General features: G+C 48.3%; 2 long non-coding RNA genes across 2 annotated transcripts in view; one reads left to right on the plus strand and one right to left on the minus strand.

Moving 5' to 3' along the window:
* LOC116990719 overlaps positions 1-16860 on the plus strand; it is a 102543-nt gene extending 85683 nt beyond the window's left edge. Inside the window, exons 2-3 of the long non-coding RNA XR_004416612.1 lie at positions 6419-6514; positions 16704-16860. This is a non-coding gene — a long non-coding RNA (uncharacterized LOC116990719). The remainder of the gene's footprint in view (positions 1-6418; positions 6515-16703) is intronic.
* On the minus strand, positions 8202-15603 carry LOC116990716. The gene is made up of 2 exons (XR_004416609.1): positions 15503-15603; positions 8202-8354 (listed from the first exon to the last, which is right to left on the minus strand). It is a non-coding gene; the product is annotated as an uncharacterized LOC116990716 (long non-coding RNA).
* Positions 16861-18818: the final 1958 nt, after the last annotated feature.

An 18818-nucleotide genomic window follows, 5' to 3' on the forward strand; every position in this document is an offset into this window, starting at 1 on the left:
ATATAGCCCATTTCATACACGAGGCAGACTCAAAGTGCTTCACATAAAAACGTCATACAATAAAATGAAATAAAAAATGAAATAAAATAGAAGAATTAAAAGAAAAGAAAAGCAAAATTAAAAATGCATTATAAAAAGTGCAAAAGTTAAAAGTGCAATGTAGTTAAGATTTAACTGAAAGCTAAAGTAAACATAAAAGTTTTCAGTCTTATTTTAAAAGTGGTCAAAGTTGAGGCAAGTCTTAAATCTTCAGGAAGTTTATTCCAGCTATTTGTTGCATAGTAACTAAATCCTGCTTTCCCATGTTTTGTATTGACTCTGGGAATCATTAACAGATTGGTTTCAGAAGGCTTATATAGTGGAAGCATGTCAGTGATATACTTTGGTCCTAAACCATGTAGTGATTTATAGGTGAGCAGCAGGATTTTGAAATCAATTCTCTGACATACAGGGAGCCAATGTAAGGATTTAAGAATTGGTGTAATGTGTTCAAATTTTTTGGTCTTTGTCAGAACTCTAGCAACAGCGTTCTGAACAAGCTGTAGCTGCCTGACAGTTTTTTTCGGAAGACCTGCAAGGAGACCGTTACAATAATCTAGCCTACTAGTAATAAAGGCATGTACAAGTTTTTCTAAGTGTTGAGCTGACATGAGTCCTCTTAATCTTGCTACGTTTTTGAGGTGATAGTAGGCAGATTTTGTTACTGATTTGATGTGACTGTCGAAATGTAAATCTGAATCCATAATAACCCCGAGATTTCTGGCTTTGTTTGAAGTTTTCAGGGACAGAGAGTGAAGGTGTTGGGTTACTTTAAGCCTTCCTTTTTTAGCACCAAAAACAATTATCTCCGTTTTGTCCTTATTTAGTTGGAGGAAATGTTGGCACATCCAGTCTTTGACTTGCTCAATGCACTGGCACAGCAGATCTATGGGGCGATAGTCATTTGGTGATAGCGCTACATAGATTTGAGTGTCATCGGCATAGCAGTGGTGGTCAATATTATTATTTCGCATGATTTGCCCTAGTGGGAGCATGTAGATGATGAATAAAGAGGGCCCTAAGATCGAACCTTGCGGGACTCCACACAGTTGGTTGGTTCTGATACAAAGTCGCCAATGGAAACAAAATAGTTCCTATCTTGTAGATGTGACCTGAACCAACTTAAGGCTGTGCCTGAAAGCCCCACCCATTTTTCCAAATCTGTCCAAAAGTGATCAACAGTGTCGAATGCAGCACTGAGGTCTAATAGCATTAATATTGAAACTTTGCCAGATTCTGTGTTAAGACGGATGTCGTTTATGAAGACGTGCTATGAAGAGGTCGAAATCCTGACTGGAAGTTGTCGTAGCAGCCAGTTGAAGCCAGGAAGTGATTAAGTTGCTGGAGGACAACTTTCTCAATGATTTTACTTATGAAAGATAGGTTTGATATTGGTCTATAGTTGTTAATAATAGAGGCATCTAAGCTCCGCATTTTTAAAAGAGGTTTAATAACTGCTGTTTTCAAGGCTTTTGGGAAATTGCCTGATTGAAGAGAGCTGTTAACTATTTGCAGTATGTCTATTGCTAGGCAGTCAAAAACATTCTTAAAGAAGTTGGTAGGTAAAGCATCAAGGCAGCAGGTGGATGGCCTTAGTTGTGTCACCGTTTCCACAAGAGTTTTAGAGTCTATGACATTAAAGCATGTCATCATTGCCACGTTACCTTTGCCTAAACAGAGTGGTGATCCAACATTTTTGTTTGAAGCGGTGATATTGATGGCACGTCTGATGCCTTCAATTTTATCAGTATAAAAGAATGCTAACTCATTGCATTTCTGCGTGGAATGGAGTTCAGGTGGTATTTGTGTTAGGGGGTTGGTCAGTCTGTCAACAGTTGCAAATAGGGTTTTTGCCTTATTAGTGTTGTTGTTAATGATATTGGAGAAAAATGTTTCTCTAGCACTTTTTAAGTCTAAATTGTAGGCACGGAGGCTCTCTTTATAGATGTCATGGTGAATATGAAGTTTTGTTTTCCGCCAGATGCGCTCAGCTTTCCGGCATTCTCTTTTCTGGGCTGTTACAAAAGCAGCTTTTATCCAGGATGCCTTTTGCTTACCAGAAATCGTTTTAACCGTAACAGGTGCAATGACATCTATAACTTTCACAATTTTGGAGTTAAAGTTATCTACAAGATCATCAGCAGAACATGGGTTTAGAGGTGGTAACAAGGAGATGGCATTTTTAAAGAGTACATTAGAATATTCATTTATATACCGTTTTTTGACAGTATTTGATTTTGTCTGTATGTCGGGAATAAAAGATATATTAAAGAAAACACAAAAGTGGTCAGACAATGAAGGATCAGTCACGAAAATATCAGAAACATTGAGACCCTTTGTGATAATCAAGTCCAGGGTGTGCCCCTTACAATGAGTAGCCTCTTTCACATGTTGAGACAGTTCAAATGTGTCTAAAATAGTAAAAAATTATTTTGCACCCTTGTCATTCAAATCATCAGTATGAAAATTAAAATCACCAGTTATAACTAGACAGTCATAGTCAGTGGAGATGCTAGACAATAATTCTGTAAAGTCATCGAAAAAATTTGCATAATATTTAGATGGCCTGTAAATAATTAATAGGAGAACTCTGGGGGAACATTTCAATACAGCACAAAGGTATTCGAATGATGGAAAATCACCAAGTGACATCTGTTTCCCCTGAAATACATTTTAAAATATAGCAGCAACCCCTCCACCTCTTTTTCCAGATCTACATACATCAAAACAGTTATAGTTGGGAGGAGCTGTCTCGATCAGAATGGTTGCACTGTTATTTTGTTCTAGCCATGTTTCAGTTAAAAATATAAAATCCAGTTTAGAGGTGGTAATAAAATCGTTGACTAAAAATGATTTGTTATTAAGAGACCTAACATTAAGCAGACCCATCCTGATGGTATTATTGATAACCTTTATGGTTGGTTTTGGTTTGGAGGTAATAGGTATTAGGTTTGTTAGGTTAGCAGTGTGTCTAAGTTTCCCTTTGTTTACTCTCTTAGTAGTCACAACAGGAATGCAGAAGGTGCCATAGTTTGACATAGGCGACCTTGGGTCCAGCTGATTTAGCATAGGCGACCTTGGGTTCAGCAGCGGCCTCTGCAGTCCGAGGGGGTAACTTTTAAATCTTTCCCTGCACGGGAGACCCGACCTTTTCTTTGTCGGGTCTCCGTTTTCGTTGGGGCTGCAACGAGGAGCGGCCTCCAACAGGAAGACCGGGGGCTCTGGTGCCGACTACTCACCTCACCGTCGCGGAGCTGGCCGAGTCCAGAGCGGGTGGAGCGGTGGTGGAGCGCTGCTGCGGCCCGACCTCCGGAGCTTTGGAGGCTGCAACTGCGGGTCTGGCGGACAGCGGCACCGGGAGCCCGCGGGTCCCTGCTGGGTGACCGCTTTTCAGGGCTCCCGCAACGGCGACTTCTCCCGCCCGAGTTGCGGGGTTGAAGAGCTCCTGGAGCGGGGCCTTACATCATCGCCCCGCGCGGCTTGGAATGGCCGCGGGACTCTGCGAGCGCACGCCGGGGGCTCTAACATCAAGAACCCGGTGTGCGACCTTGCATCACCCGGCGTGGCTTTAATGGCCGCGGGACAATTCGCCATCGCCAGCCGGGGGCTTTGACTTTGACTCTGACATCTGGGGGGAGAGTGCAGTCGAGAGATAAGTTTTTTTGGCCTTCCATCACAGCAATGTGATGGATGTTTATGTAAATTATGTTGTGTCTTGGGTCTATTTGTTTGTAATGTATGGCTGCAGAAACGTCATTTCGTTTGGACCTCAAGGGGTCCAAATGACAAATAAATTGTATCGTATTGTATCGTAATGTGTCTACTGCTGAACCCTTTCTTGTCTCAGTAATATTCAGGACTGCTATCAATACAGGAGGGGGGCTGTGGCGCCCTCCGCTTGGTTGTTATCTCCCTGCGGCCGTGACGTGGCGATGGTATTGATATGGGGCGTGGGCTGGGCATCATAGACAGAGATGCAAGTTTAATGCCACCTTTTTCCTGTTTCTTCAATTCATATGGAAAATCATAATGGGAGGAAACAGTGGAGCTGGTGTTGTTATGGCTATGGGTGAGATGAGGATGGAGGTCATCGTCGATGGGCGAGTGCAGAGGATGGTGGTGGCCGTTCCTCTCCAAGCCAGCATCAGCAGTGAGGGGGATGGGACAGTGAGGGACAGCGCGTCGATGGGGATGGGTGGGTGGGGGGGGGGGGGGCTGTTGTCGCTCCTCAAAGTCTGTGGTCTGACTGCGGCCTGTGTCAGACCGTGGCAGGGTAGATTTGTGGGAGAGCGAGAAGAGAAGATTGTCCCTTAACAGTCTTGAGCCGAACCTGTTTGGGTGTACACTATCTGCTCTGAAAAGATATTTGCGCCCCCACAACAAGTTAAAGTTGTCAATAAAGCTCCTTCCTCTTTCATTGCAGACTCTGGAAAGCCATGTATTCAGTGCAAGTAGCCTAAAGCGCAATAGGCTGGATTACACTGTCAAATATTTTAAGCCAGATTTTAATTGGGATTTGGATGTTGTAGAATCTTCTTTTTATTGCATACAGAGCTCTTCGAGCTTTCTCTTTTAGTGCATTCACTGCCGTATTGAAGTTCCCTGATGCTGAAATAGTTAGACCAAGGTAAGTATAGCTCTTAGTGTGTTCGATAACAGTACCATTGAGAGTAAATTTGTATTTATCCTCCTGGCTTTCTGGGTCTTTTCTGAAAAATCATGATGTTGGTTTTCTTTAGATTTACTGCTAGGGCCCAATTTTGGCAGTACTCATCAGGTATGTACAACTGTTGCTGTAGTCCCTGTTCTGTGGGGGACAGCAGAACCAAGTCATCCGCATAAAACAGGGATTTTACCTCTCTGGGCGAAGAGATCAGTGCTTTTGTCCCCAATTTTAACGCCACATTTATTATTCAGATACATTGATTTGATAAGGTCATATACCTTTCCTCCTATACCACAGCCGAGGAGTTTGTAATAGAGCCCTTCATGCCAAATAGAGTCAAATGCTTTCTCAAACTCAATAAAGTATGATGTTGTGGGAATTACTGAGACATGGCTGCAAGAGGGCTGGGAACTGAATATTCAAGGGTATACCTCCTATCGAAAAGACAGACAGGTGGGCAGAGGGGGTGGGGTTGTCCTGTTGGTGAGGAATGAAATTCAGTCCGTTGCAAGGGGTGACATTGAAACAGGAGATGTGGAGTCCGTATGGATAGAACTAAGGAATTGTAAGGGTAAAAAGACCCTAATGGGACTAGTCTATAGGCCCCCAAACAGTAGCCTGGACATAGGGCACAAGTTGAATCAGGAGTTAAAATTGGCATGTAGCAAAAGTAATGCTGTGGTTGTTATGGGAGATTTCAACATGCAGGTAGACTGGGAAAATCAGGTTGGTACAGGACCCCAAGAACGGGACTTTGTAGAGTGCCTTCATGATGGATTCTTTGAACAGCTTATATTGGAGCCTACCAGGGAGAAGGCAATTCTGGATTTAATGTTATGTAATGAACCAGATTTGATAAAGGACCTCGAGGTTAATGAGCCATTAGGAGGCAGTGATCATAACATGGTCAGATTTAATCTACAATTGGAGAGGGAGAAGGGTAGATCGGAGGTGTCAGTGTTGCAGTTGAATAAAGGGGACTATGGGGCCATGAGGGAGGAGCTGGCCAAAGTTGACTGGAAAGATACTCCAGCAGGGATGGCAGTGGAACAACAATGTGTGGGTGTGAGTGGGTGTGTGTGAGTGGGCGTGTGTGGGTGAGTGGGTGTGGGCGCGTGTGTGAGTGGGTGTGTGTGAGTGTGTGTGTGTGAGTGGGCGTGTGTGTGAGTGGGTGTGTGTGTGTGAGTGGGCGTGTGTGTGAGTGGGCGTGTGTGGGTGGGCGTGTGTGGGTGGGTGTGAGTGAGTGGGTGTGAGTGGGTGTGTGCGAGTGGGTGTGTGCGAGTGGGTGGGTGGGTGTGAGTGAGTGAGTGGGTGGGTGTGAATGGGCGTGTGTGAGTGTGAGTGGGTGGGTGAGTGTGAGTGTGTGTGTGTGGGAGTGTGTATATGTGTGTGTGAATGGGTGTGTGTGGGTGGTTGAGTGTGTGTGGGAGTGCGTGTGTGAGTGGGTGAATGTAAGTGTAATGTATGAGTGTGTGGGTGTGTGTCAGTGTGAGTGGAACCGAGGTGGGTGGATCCATCATTATGGCTGGAAGGCAGCAACTCGACCGCTGCGCATGCGCTGCCCTCACCACCCGCCCCGCCCGCCGTCACTCACCGCTGTCGTCATCACGTTGGTCATCCTCGCTGGAGGCAGGCAGCGCGGCGCTGACGTCATTTCCGGGTCCGCGCTCCACCCGCGCTCCATCTCCAGGCGGGGGGGCGGAGTGTGCCGAGCGAGCGCCTGTGGTCCTCCGGGCCAGTCCTCCAGGCGGTTGGAGCGTGTGCGGGAACAAGATGAAGATGAACCGGCGCTGAGACCCCGGAACCCTGGTGAGAGTAAAATAGAGAGAGAGAGAGAGACAGAGACAGACAGAGACGGAGAGCAAAGATTCTAGAGGAGCAAGATAGACCACTCCTACGAAAACCAATGGACTGACGTGTAGTATGGATCGGAACGCAACGGAACGTCACAGCCGCCATTTTAGGAATAAGACCCCGATCTCCGTTATGCGTCTCGCAGTTTAATCCACGTCAGTCCATTGAATTTTGCAGCTTATCTTGGTCTCTTAGCCTCCCATGTTAGACCATTATTGTCTTTGTTGATAATAAATAAGGTGCTCCATTTAAAAAAAAAAAAATTAAAAAGGGAAACTGCGTATAAAATGAGCAACAATGCGCAATGAAAGGTCTCTGGACCATAAGAATTCTATGATCTTTGGTTTAATCAGTGTTGTGGGGGAACGGTATGTGTGTGTTACTACAGTGTGTGTGAGTGGCAGATAGAGATAATATATTTCAAAGTTCCTCATGGATCAGAAGCAACTTTGATTTAAAGCAACTCATGATGTACATGAGCCATTCTCATGATGTACATAAGCCATAAAGGCACATATTTGCCTTTATATTTTGCTATAAGATAAGGAACATAAGCCATAATCCAATATATTTGCCTATATTTATATATTATACATGATACACACACATATATAAATGTGATATTGATGTATATAATTATATAACACACATACATATTTCTCTAGTCTCTTATATATATAAACAAATATATTAATTATATATATATATATATGATGCGTATATATGTGTGATATATATGTATATAAATATATAACACACATATATGTATGTTTCTCTAGTTTCTTTCTTGTGATCTCCTAATTTTGTTGAACTTATTTTTCTTTCATTCAACCTCTCTGAAATCCTAATATTGTGAATAAATATAAATGAACACATGCCAAGATATTTTTTCATTCTATATTAGTGTAAAGAAATATAGTGTATACATACCTACATTGATGCAGAAGTGCGAGCATTAGACATGAAAACTGTGCATTCCTATCTTCAGTTCCCAGGTCACCTGCGAGCCCCAGGTCTAGCTGCGGTTCCGCTGTCCGGGCCCGGCAGCCGCTCGCAGCCACCCAAGCTCTGAATGAGTTTTTAAATGTGAATATCTCATAACTAAACTAAACATATTGCACAAAATCCACTCAATTTTAAATCATTCTACAACAAAATTCATAATGTCAGGACTGTCTTATGAAGAAAGACTGGATAGACTTGGTTTATACTCTCTAGAATTTAGGAGATTGAGAGGGGATCTTATAGAAACTTATAAAATTCTTAAGGGGTTGGACAGGCTAGATGCAGGAAGATTGCTCCCGATGTTGGGGAAATCCAGGACAAGGGGTCGCAGCTTAAGGATAAGGGGGAAATCCTTTAAAACCGAGATGAGAAGAACTTTTTTCACACAGAGTGGTGAATCTCTGGAACTCTCTGCCACAGAGGGTAGTCGAGGCCAGTTCATTGGCTATATTTAAGAGGGAGTTAGATGTGGCCCTTGTGGCTAAGGGGATCAGAGGGTATGGAGAGAAGGCAGGTACGGGATACTGAGTTGGATGATCAGCCATGATCATATTGAATGGCGGTGCAGGCTCGAAGGGCCGAATGGCCTACTCCTGCACCTAATTTCTATGTTTCTATGTTTCTATAACACTTTTTATTTCTGTCATTTATGGTAAGATTTACATAATTTATTGTTTTATGTGTGAGATATACAGGGTGTTCAGAACATAGACGGAAGTTCTTTGACAAGTACTCTGTAGTTCGCTATAGGAGATCTTATCAACGAGTATTCTGGCCCCACTGTCAACATCTGAAATTACAGTAAAACATCATATAAAATTAACATAAGAACAAATCTGATTACAACTACATAACTGCAGAATGGATGATATGCAATTAAATGTACTTAAATGCAATTGTTTTTAGGGGCAGAGAGAGACATGTATATTGAAGATGCATTTTTCCTCTAATAGGCCAATTTATGCCTACTGAATAAATTCTGTATTCATGTCTACTATATTCTGTTGTGCTGAAGCAAAGCAAGAATTTCATTGTCCTATCTGGGACACATGACAATAAACTCTCTTGACTTGATTTATCTTAAATGTAGAAGAGCTTACAATACCATGCATGCCTTACGACAAGAACAAAACCAAAAATGTACAGCAGTGTAAAAATTGATACCTTTATTATTGTTTAAGAAGAAACTGCAGTTGCTGGAAAATCGAAGGTAGACAAAAATACTGGAGAAATTCTCCAGTATTTTTGTCTTCCTTTATTATTGTGCTAAGTCTAGATCTATAAAAGAAGACTTTCTAATAACTTGCTCATGTACCAAAAAATGTCATATAATATAGTACATTGTCGGGATCATAAGAATAGAATTATATATGTTACAGTCATCATACATTGGGAAGGAAATTAAGGCTTTAATGTGTGCTCCTCGTGGCATGACGTTGTTCCCTATAACTCCATTAATCATGTATTTTAAACACCATTGATCTGTGTACATTGTGTATATTTAATACCATTTATCATGTATTTTAAACACCATTAATCCGTGTACATTGTGTATATTTAACACCATTTATCAATATTTCAAACCGGCTTAAACACAAGCCGATTCGGGACCTCCGCTGCTTGGAGGCCGCCTCCTACCAGAGACTGGGGCTTCATGATGTTATAGGCCGCGGGCCAGCGGTCGGAGCTTTTCTCCGGCGAGGAACCCCAGACTCCGCCAGGGAAAGTGCATGCTGCCCCCGCGACTAGAAGCTCTGCACACCGCGGCTTCAGAGTGTTATAATAATAATAATAATAATACATTTTATTTATGGGCGCCTTTCAAGAGTCTCAAGGACACCTTACAAAAATTTAGTAGGTAGAGGAAAAACATGTAAAGGGAATGAAATAAATAGTAGAGACATGACTAGTGTAAAAGGACTTGCTCGACACACAAAGTCTTTTACTAAGTATCTTTATTAAAGTCACTACACACATTATGCCCTAGCTGTCCGTGGTCATCACTGGAACTAGAGAGCGAGCTGGAGGTGGGGAAGCTACAATTATACAGGAGACAATGGGGAGTGGTTAGTAGTGGTGAGGTCACTATGTTAAAGGAGCATGCACTGATCTACATCCTTCCTCTTGGAAACAAAAGCGACCACGGCTCATACGCTAGAATCAGACCATAAGCAGGGAACAGTTAGACAATCATGATACAGACTACTCGCACACTCCGTACCGGACAGGCGGCTTGATCAACCGCCCAGAGCGAGTGCGCAACCCGCCTTCCCCTTCAACCGCAGGAGCTGCAGGGCCGGGGGCAGGGACAGAGATGGGAGACCCGGGTGAAGAGCGCACAGGAGAAGGGGGGGGCGAAACAGGTACACCTGCAGGTGAGGCAGGAGAAGGAGGCTGGTGCGTGCGGGGTACAGAGAGCGGAGCTGGGCAGTGTCCGGGGCATGCGAGGAGTGACAGGGGCAGGAGGAGTATCGGGCAGTGGGGAAGAGATCGGCGGCGAAAACGGGTCTGCGGGGGGTGGAGCAGGCTCGTTGACAAGCAGCAGGTGCTGGCGTGTCCGACGGTAAACGGTGCCCTCATAATCAACCAGGTATGACCGGGGAGAGTCAGCATTGCCAACGACAACGGCCAGCCGGTGATGACCGGAGGTGGACTTCATCCGGATAACCTGGCCTGGGAACAGACGGGGAAGGAGACGGGATGATTTGTCAAAGGAGCGCTTCTGGATGACCTGCTTCTCGATGATGCGCTCCGTGACAGCGGCAGGGCTGCGGACCGCGGGCTTTAGGGATTGTTGAGAGACCGGGAGAGGGGGTCGAGTGGTGCAGGACATGATGCGCTGGGCAGGCGAACCGAGTGCGGGGTCCCGGGAAATGTTGCGGAGGTTCAGGAGGGCAAGGTAGAAGTCCGATTGAGAAAGCCGACAATGTTCCAGCAGCTCCTTGGCGCTGCGGACAGCGCGCTCTGCAAGGCCATTGCTTTGCGGGTACTCGGGGCTGCTGGTGATGTGGCGAAAGTTCCATTGGGTGGTGAAGGCGCCGAACTCCGCGCTGGTAAACTGGCCGCCGTTGTCGGATTGGAGAGTCACCGGGGAACCAAAGGTCGAAAAGTGGCGGCGAAGCTTCCCGATGATGGCAGCAGACGTGAGGGACGGCAGCTGGTCCACCTCGAACCAGCTGGAGTAGGAGTCCACCAGGACCAGGAAGTGTTTGCCACGCCATTCGAATATGTCAGTGGCGACAGCCATCCACGGCAACTCGGGAGCCGGCTGCTGCATGAGAGGTTGGCGCTGTTGTTGGGGCCGGAGACTGTTGCAGGCAGCACAGGTGGAGACCCTGTCCCGGATGTCCTGAACCATGCCAGGCCAGAAAAACTGGGCTTGGGCCTGGGACAAAGTGGCTTCCACGCCGGGGTGGCCGTTGTGGGCGGTTTGAAAGTAATGATCCCGCAGCGCGGCCGACACCACGACCTTGTGACCCTTCACCACCACGCCGTTGTGCAGCACCAACTCGTCCCGAACCAGGAAGTAGGGCACGGCACCAGCCGGTAGGGAAGAGCGTCGGTCAGGCCAGCCACGGCGGATGACGCCCTCAAGCTGTTGCAGGGCAGGATCAGCGGCAGTGTATTTGACCAGGGACTGCATCTGCCAAGAGGGAACAATGTTAATGTTCAGTACCATCAGGTCAGACGATTCGTATGGATGGCGGGCAACGGAAGGGAGCGGCGCACGGGACAATGTGTCGGCCACGAACATTTCCTTGCCCTTGCGGTACACAATTTCGAACGTGAAACGTTGGAGCTGCAGCATCATTCGCTGCAAACGTGAAGAGGCCGCGTGGATTGGCTTGTTCAAGATAGAGACCAGCGGCTGGTGGTCAGTTTCAATGGTGAAGGAGTTGCCCAGAATGTAGTCCTTGAATTTGGAGCATGCGAACACCACGGCGAGGAGCTCCTTCTCGATCTGAGCGTAGCGCTGCTCAGCAGGGGTCATGGTGCGAGAGGCGTAGGAAACAGGCAGCTGCCGATTGTCGTAAAGCTGCAGGCAGGCGGCACCGAGGCCGAACCGAGATGCATCGCAGGTGAGGACGATTGGCCTGTTCCGGTCAAAGTACTTTAAAGTCGGGGTGCGTGCGAGCTTGGACTTCAGGGCCACGAAGGCCGACTGGTGGTGCGGGAGCCAGACCCAGGCATTGTCCTTCTTGGTCAGCTCCCTCAGGGGGGCACTCAGTTCGCTGAGGTCGGGTATGAATTTCCCCAGGTAGTTGACCATGCCCAGAAAGCGCTGCAGGCCGGGCACGTCGGTGGGAGCGGGCATTTCGGTGACCGCTGCCGTCTTCTGGGGGTCTGGCTTCAGTCCCCCGGCCGTGAAAACGTGACCTACATAAGTGACTTCCTGAACGCGGAACCGACACTTCTTCGGGTTAAGTTTGAGATTGATCTCACGAGCCCTGTCCAGGACTTTGCGGAGGTGCAGGTCGTGCTCAGCGACTTCCCTCCCGTACACCAGGATGTCATCCACAATGATAGCGCACGGCAACCCGGCAAACAGCTGTTCCATGGTGCGCTGGAAAACCTCGCTAGCTGAGTTGATCCCAAAAGGCATGCGGAGAAAACGGAACCTGCCGAAAGGTGTGCTAAAGGTAGTCAGGAAGGAGGAGCGTTCATCCAGAGGGATCTGCCAAAAGGAGCTCTTGGCATCTAGGACCGAGAAGACAGTGGCCGGACCGACCTGTGCAGCGACGTCCTCCACCGTCCGCATGGGGTAGTGCGGGCGTTGGATAGCAAGGTTCAGGTCTTTTGGGTTGATGCAGATCCTGATCTCGCTCGCATCCTTCTTGGCAGCGACGACCATGGTGGAGACCCACAGGGTGTGAGCGCTCATCTCCTTGAGGATGCCCGTGGCCACCATGTCACGCAGTGTGGACTCCACGCGGCCCTTCATGACAAAAGACACCCGGTGGGCCAGTCTAATTACCGGGTTGACCCCCGGGTCAACAACGATTTTGTAGGCACAGGGCAGTTTGCCCAGAACGTCATCAAAACGGTCGGGATACTCGTTCAGGGGGTCCATGGGAGCCTGCACCAGGTGGATGTCGCGGTGGAAAGAGACCAAACCAAAGTCCTGGCATGCACGGGCGCCCAGCAGGGTGACGTTTTCAGATTCCAGCAGGAGAAAAGTGAGGGACCGAGAGGCCTCAAGAACTGTACAGATAACCGTGGCCTTCCCCACGGCGACCAGAATACCTCCCCCATAGGCATGAAGGCGGGAGTCATCGGGAGTCACCCTCTCCCCCGAGTTTATCTGCTTGAAGAGGCTCACAGACATAACATTGGCAAACGCACCAGTATCGACCTTCGCAGGGAAGGAGTGTCCATTGACAGTAACACGTACAGAAGGATCTGTTATCAATGCAGGTGCACCCAAAAGCAAAAACACAGTTGAATCACCATGGGAAGAACTCGTATCAGATTCAGGGAGTTCAAGCTGGTACTGGGAACCAGGCGCGCTATCACAGTCCGCAAGGTTGTTTAGACTCCTTCTAGGAGCAGGGACAGGTTTCCCACGCGATCGAGAAGCTGCAGAAAAATGGTTCAGCTTCCCGCAGGAATTACAAGTTTTACCCTGCGCTGGGCAAACGTTGAACTGATGTGAAGAGAAATTACAATTGGGGCAGCGACGAGGGGTGACCTTAGCGGGTGCAGAGGGGGTGAACCGGCGTGGCGGGCTATTGATCCGCCGGCGGCCAGCGGTACCGGTGAAATTTATGTCCTGGGACACCGGTTGAGATACGGAGCCAACAGCAGAGGCCATGCGAGCGGAATGCATGGCATCCTTTAGCGATAGATCAGGCTTCATCAGGAGCTCTTCACGCAGCTTAGAGTTTAGGAGACCGTTGACCAGGACGTCCCTGATCATTTCGTCCGGTGTAATCGCTTCAAGGCGGCACCGCCGAGCCATATGTCGCAAAGAGGCAATGAAAGCATCAATGTGCTCACCTGGAACCTGACGCCTTGTGAAGAACTTGAAACGCTCAATGTTATTGGTGGGTATATCGCATAGGGCAGTGAATTTGGCTATGAGACATACCGGGTCGTAGCGGTCTTCCGGAGGGGCGAACTCGAACGATGCATAATGTTCCATTGCCTCCGGACCAGCCAGGTTGAGGAGTAGGTGAGCCTGTACCGCAGGAGTGGCACCAGGATGAGCGATCGCGATGTAATGTTCATAGTCGCGCTGGAAGACAGTCCAGCGGTGCACGATGTCCGCGTCAAAAACTAGCTTGTCGGGACGACGACACGAGTTAGCCATAGTAAAAAGTTAAGGTGGGGACACAACTGGGATAAACAAATAATAAAATAAAGCCGATTAACAGGAGACGCAAGTCTACCGCGCTGACACCATGTAAAAGGACTTGTTCGACACACAAAGTCTTTTACTAAGTATCTTTATTAAAGTCACTACACACATTATGCCCTAGCTGTCCGTGGTCATCACTGGAACTAGAGAGCGAGCTGGAGGTGGGGAAGCCACAATTATACAGGAGACAATGGGGAGTGGTTAGTAGTGGTGGCGGCGCGACTCGTTGCAGCGGCTCCTACAGCCTGTCTGTCTTTTTTTATTTTTTGTCTAGTTAAATGTAGTGTTTGGTGTTTTTTAATACTGGTTTTTAAATGTGTATATGTGGGGGGCTGGGGGGGGAGGGGGAAACCGTTTAAAATCTCTTCCCTGTCCGGGAGACCCGACCTTTTCCGTCGGGTCTCCGTTGTCGTTGGGGCCTAGCACCGTGGAGCGGCATCCAGCCTGAACGACCCGGCAGCTCGGGAGACTGCGCTGCGGACTACTCACCATCGTGGGGCTGGCCGGCCTCGGGGCGTGCGGAGCGGTGGTGACTCGCTGCTGCGACTCGACTCCTGGGGCTCGGAGGCTCCAGCAACGCAGCCGCAGGTCCGGTGGACTGGGACATCGGGAGCTCGCGGGTCCGGGGGGAGAGAGAGACCGCTTCCCGGAGCTCCCGCAACGCGACTTCTCCAGCCCGTGTCGCGGGGTTTGGAACGACCCGGAGCGGGGTCATACATCACCCGGCACGGCTTCATGGCCGTGGGACATTACAGCGCCCGCCGGGGGCTCCAACTTTGTGACTTTTAGACCGGGAGCGGGGCCGTAAATCGCCCGGCACGGCCTAAAATGGCCGTGGGACTTATCATCGCCCGCCTGGGGCTTGGACATCGGGAGAGCGGGGGAGAGAAAAGACTTTTGCCTTCCATCACAGTGGGTTCACTGTGATGGATGTTTGTGTGAACTTAATTGTGTGTATGTCTGTAGGACATTGTTTTTGTTTGTTTGGCTGTGGAAACAAAATTTCGTTTGAGTCTCACTGGGGCTCAAATGACAATAAATGTGTATTGTATTGTATTGGTGAGGTCACTATGTTAAAGGAGCATGCACTGATCTACAACTAGTACACAATGTAAAGACAGAATTCAATACAAAACACAGTATGAGGCAATTAATGCACAGATGAAAAGGGACGGGAACGTGGGGCTAAGGATAGGCAGAGGTGAAGAGATGGGTCTTGAGGTGGGACTGGAAGATGGTGAGGGACACGGAATTGCGGATCAGTTGGGGGAGGGAGTTCCAGAGCCTGGGAGCTGCCCTGGAGAAGGCTCTGTCCCCAAAACTGCAGGGGTTGGACTTGTGGATGGAGAGGAGATGTGGATCTGAGGGACCGTGAGGGTTGGTAGGGGGGGAGGAAGTCAGTGAGGTATGGGGGGGGGGGCAGATGGTGGAGGGCTTTGTAGGTGAGGATCAGGATTTTGTAGTTATAGTCCGTGGGCCAGATATCAGAGCAATTCTTCTGGCGACCCCCGGGCTCCGCAATCTGAGCTATCGGAAGAGATCGGGCAGGCCTCAAGACAGAGTCATAATTTTTTTCTTACCTTTCGTCTTTAGTGGGGAACCTGAAGAAAGACTGCTATAAACTGCTTGAATCGCTTACATTGGCGATTCAAACACTATAGCGGAACGGCTCGCTACACGTGTAGTTGTGGACGCCATGACAGAAGCCCATTCAAAAAACCCCCTCACATATATGATTCCCAAAATGGTGTGAAACAAATTTCTCATGAGCCCATGACCGTACTACAGCTTTTTCATCGAGTGATTTATCTTGCTCCTCTAGAATCTTTGATAGAGAGAGAGAGTGGAAGGAGGGAGGAGAGGGGTGAGAGGCTGGAGGTGGAAAGGGAGTGAAGTGAGTAGCGGAGGAAACAGGGAGAAAAGGGAGGGGGGAGGATTCAAGGGGGGTGGGTTTGGTGCCGAGGGGGATGAATGGGGGGGCAGGGAACTGGGGGAGAGAGAGAGGGGTCAAGTGAGCCCAGGAAGAGCATAGGGAGCCAGGTGGTGGTGGGTTCACATTGTTTGGGGTTGGGGAGGAGTGGGGAGGGAGCAAAGTGGGGTAAGGAGCAGGAGGCGGCGGCAGGGGTAAGGGGCAGGGAGCCACAGGGAGGAGGTCACATTGTTTGGGGGTGGGGAGGGTGTTGCAGTTTAGGAAGTCAAACCAGGGCAGGGTCTTCACTGTGAATGGCGGGGCACTGTGAATGTGTGGAGCCGAGGGATCTAGGAGTGCGTGTACGAGTTGGGCCGAAGGGCCTCTTTCCAACGCTGTATCACTATGAATCTGTGACAAAGTGTTGGAGTAACTCAGCAGGTCTGACAACATCTGTGGAGAAGATAGACACAAAGTGCTGGATTAACTCAGCGGGTCAGGCAGCATCTGAGGAGAGATTGAATGGGTGACATTTTGGGTCGAGATCCTTCTTTGCTTTAGTTCAGTTTAGAGATGCAGTGTGGAAACAGATCTTTCAGCACACGGTGTCCGCTCCGACCAGCGAACACCTCGTACACCAGCACTATCCTACGCACATTAGGGACAATTTAACAATTTTGTGAAGGGCGATTAATCTACAACCCAGAATGTCTTTGAAATGTTGGAGGAAACCAAGCACCCGGAGTAAAAACCCATGCAGGTCAAGGGGAGAATGTACAGACTCAAATACAGCCAGCACCCGTAGTCAGGATCGAGTAATGTCCTGTTTGCCAGCTTGTTGACCCTCTGTGTTCCCCTCCTGCAAGGTTTAGGAGCCGTTGCTGTGGACAGACAGACGGGGACGTGACCGGCGATTGAGGGCTGCCAGGGTGCCTGTGAGCCCCCCACCCCCCATCTATTCAGTGTGCGGGCTGAGCTTCGAGGGGCTGAGCTTCAATGGAGGACCACATTACGGGGCACAACAAGGAGAAGCGTTATGAGTGTGACGTGTGTGTTAAGGCCTGGCAGTGCCCGAGTGAGCTGGAGACCCACCGGCGGGTTCACACGGGAGAACGCCTCTTCGACTGCTTAGAATGTGGCAAGAGCTTCACCTGCTACGGCAACCTGATGCAGCACAACCGCGTGCACTACGGCGAGAGGCCCTTCACCTGCTCCGACTGCGGCAAGAGCTTCAAGATGGCGAGATACCTGAAGGTGCACCGGCGGGTGCATACGGGCGAGAAGCCCTATGGCTGTTCCACCTGCGGCAAGAACTTTGCCCGGTTGTTGGGGCTGCAGGAGCACCGGCAGGTGCACAACAGTGAGTGGCCCTTCACCTGCTCCGCCTGCGACAAAGATTTCAAGTCGCAGTCGAAGCGACTTGAAATCATCAAGTCTAGAAGAGACTGGGAACAACAACTAGCTATAAAAATTTCAAAAGAGAGGTGGGATAAACATTTACTATATGTGCATAAATACTCGATTAACGTAAGACACACTAATTCAATTTAAACTTACATAGATTATACTATTCAAAAACCAAAATAAGTAAACTTTTTCCTAACGTCTCACCTATTTGTGATAAATGCCAATCTCCAGTACTCGGATCTCGAGTACTATAGCGCACTCATTTGTTTTTTGTATAAAAATTCAAAATTTCTGGACTGAAATTTTTGAAATCTTCACAAAATTATTTAAAATAAAACTGATACCAAAAGCAGAATGGATTATCTTTGGAACAATGGAAAGTAGCCCTGAACTAACTGAATCTATTTAATTATGGGTTAATAACGGGGAAAAAAAGCTTATACTTAAATTCTGGAAAAACGCTCTTATACCAACAATAAATATGTGGATTTCAAATATGTTTGAAACATTACACCTGGAAGATATGAGACTCCTCCTTGCAGGCAAATCAGACCACTTCCAAAAGACGTGGTCTGCATTTATCGACTTACTACAAGTATAAGGTGCAACAGTACTTTAAAAAAGAAATGGTGACAGGATCTGGTAAGGGGGGGATGAAAAATACGGTTGGTATATCCCTTTTTGCGCGGTTTTCATGATAGAGCTTCTGTTTCTTTTTCTTTCTTTCTTTTCTATGGCCTATTTCAACTTTTTTCCATAATTCTTTGTTTAATGGGTTTTTCTTTTTGATCACTCTTTCACACTAACACGACTCTCTCTCACTTTCGTTACTTTCTTTATTTCATTCTTTCCTTAAAGCTTAAAAAATGAAGGGGTACAATAAATGTGATAAGATATATGTGGCTTGTATTACTGTAACTTACTGTACTTCTAATAAACAAAAAAAATAAAAAATAAATAAAAAAGATTTCAAGTCGTTGCCGGAGCTGAGGCAGCACAGGCGCATGCACACCGGGAGTGGCCCTTCAACGGCAGCAATTGTGGCAAGAGCTTCACCCACTCCAGCAGCCTGCTGGTGCACCAGTGCACCCACATTGGCATGCGCACCTATACCAGCGACCAGGGCTTCACCCGGTCCAGCACCCTGCTGGAGCACCCGCGCACCCACACCGGCGAGCGCCCCTACACGTGCGCCCAGTGCAGCAAGGGCTTCACCCGCTCCGGCACCCTACTGGAGCACCAGCACACCCACACCGGGGAGCGGCCCTACACTTGCGCCAAGTGCGGCAAGGGCTTCATCTGCTCCTGCAAGCTGCTGTCCCACCAACGCACCCACACCGGTGAGCGTCCCTACACCTGCAGCTACTGCGGCAAGGGCTTCACCCGCTACGGCACCCTGCTGAAGCACCAGCGCACCCACCGGCGAGCATCCCTACACCTGCGCCCAGTGCGGCAAGGGCTTCACCCGCACTTCCAAGCTGCTGTCCCACCAGCGGGTGCATGGCGACGACTATCCCGTCCCCTGCCCGGTGTGTGGAGAGCGCTTTGCCATGGCCTCCCATGTCCTGTCTCACCAGCGT

The sequence above is a fragment of the Amblyraja radiata genome, chromosome 32 (genome assembly GCF_010909765.2).
Source record: "Amblyraja radiata isolate CabotCenter1 chromosome 32, sAmbRad1.1.pri, whole genome shotgun sequence".
Lineage (NCBI taxonomy): Eukaryota > Metazoa > Chordata > Chondrichthyes > Rajiformes > Rajidae > Amblyraja > Amblyraja radiata.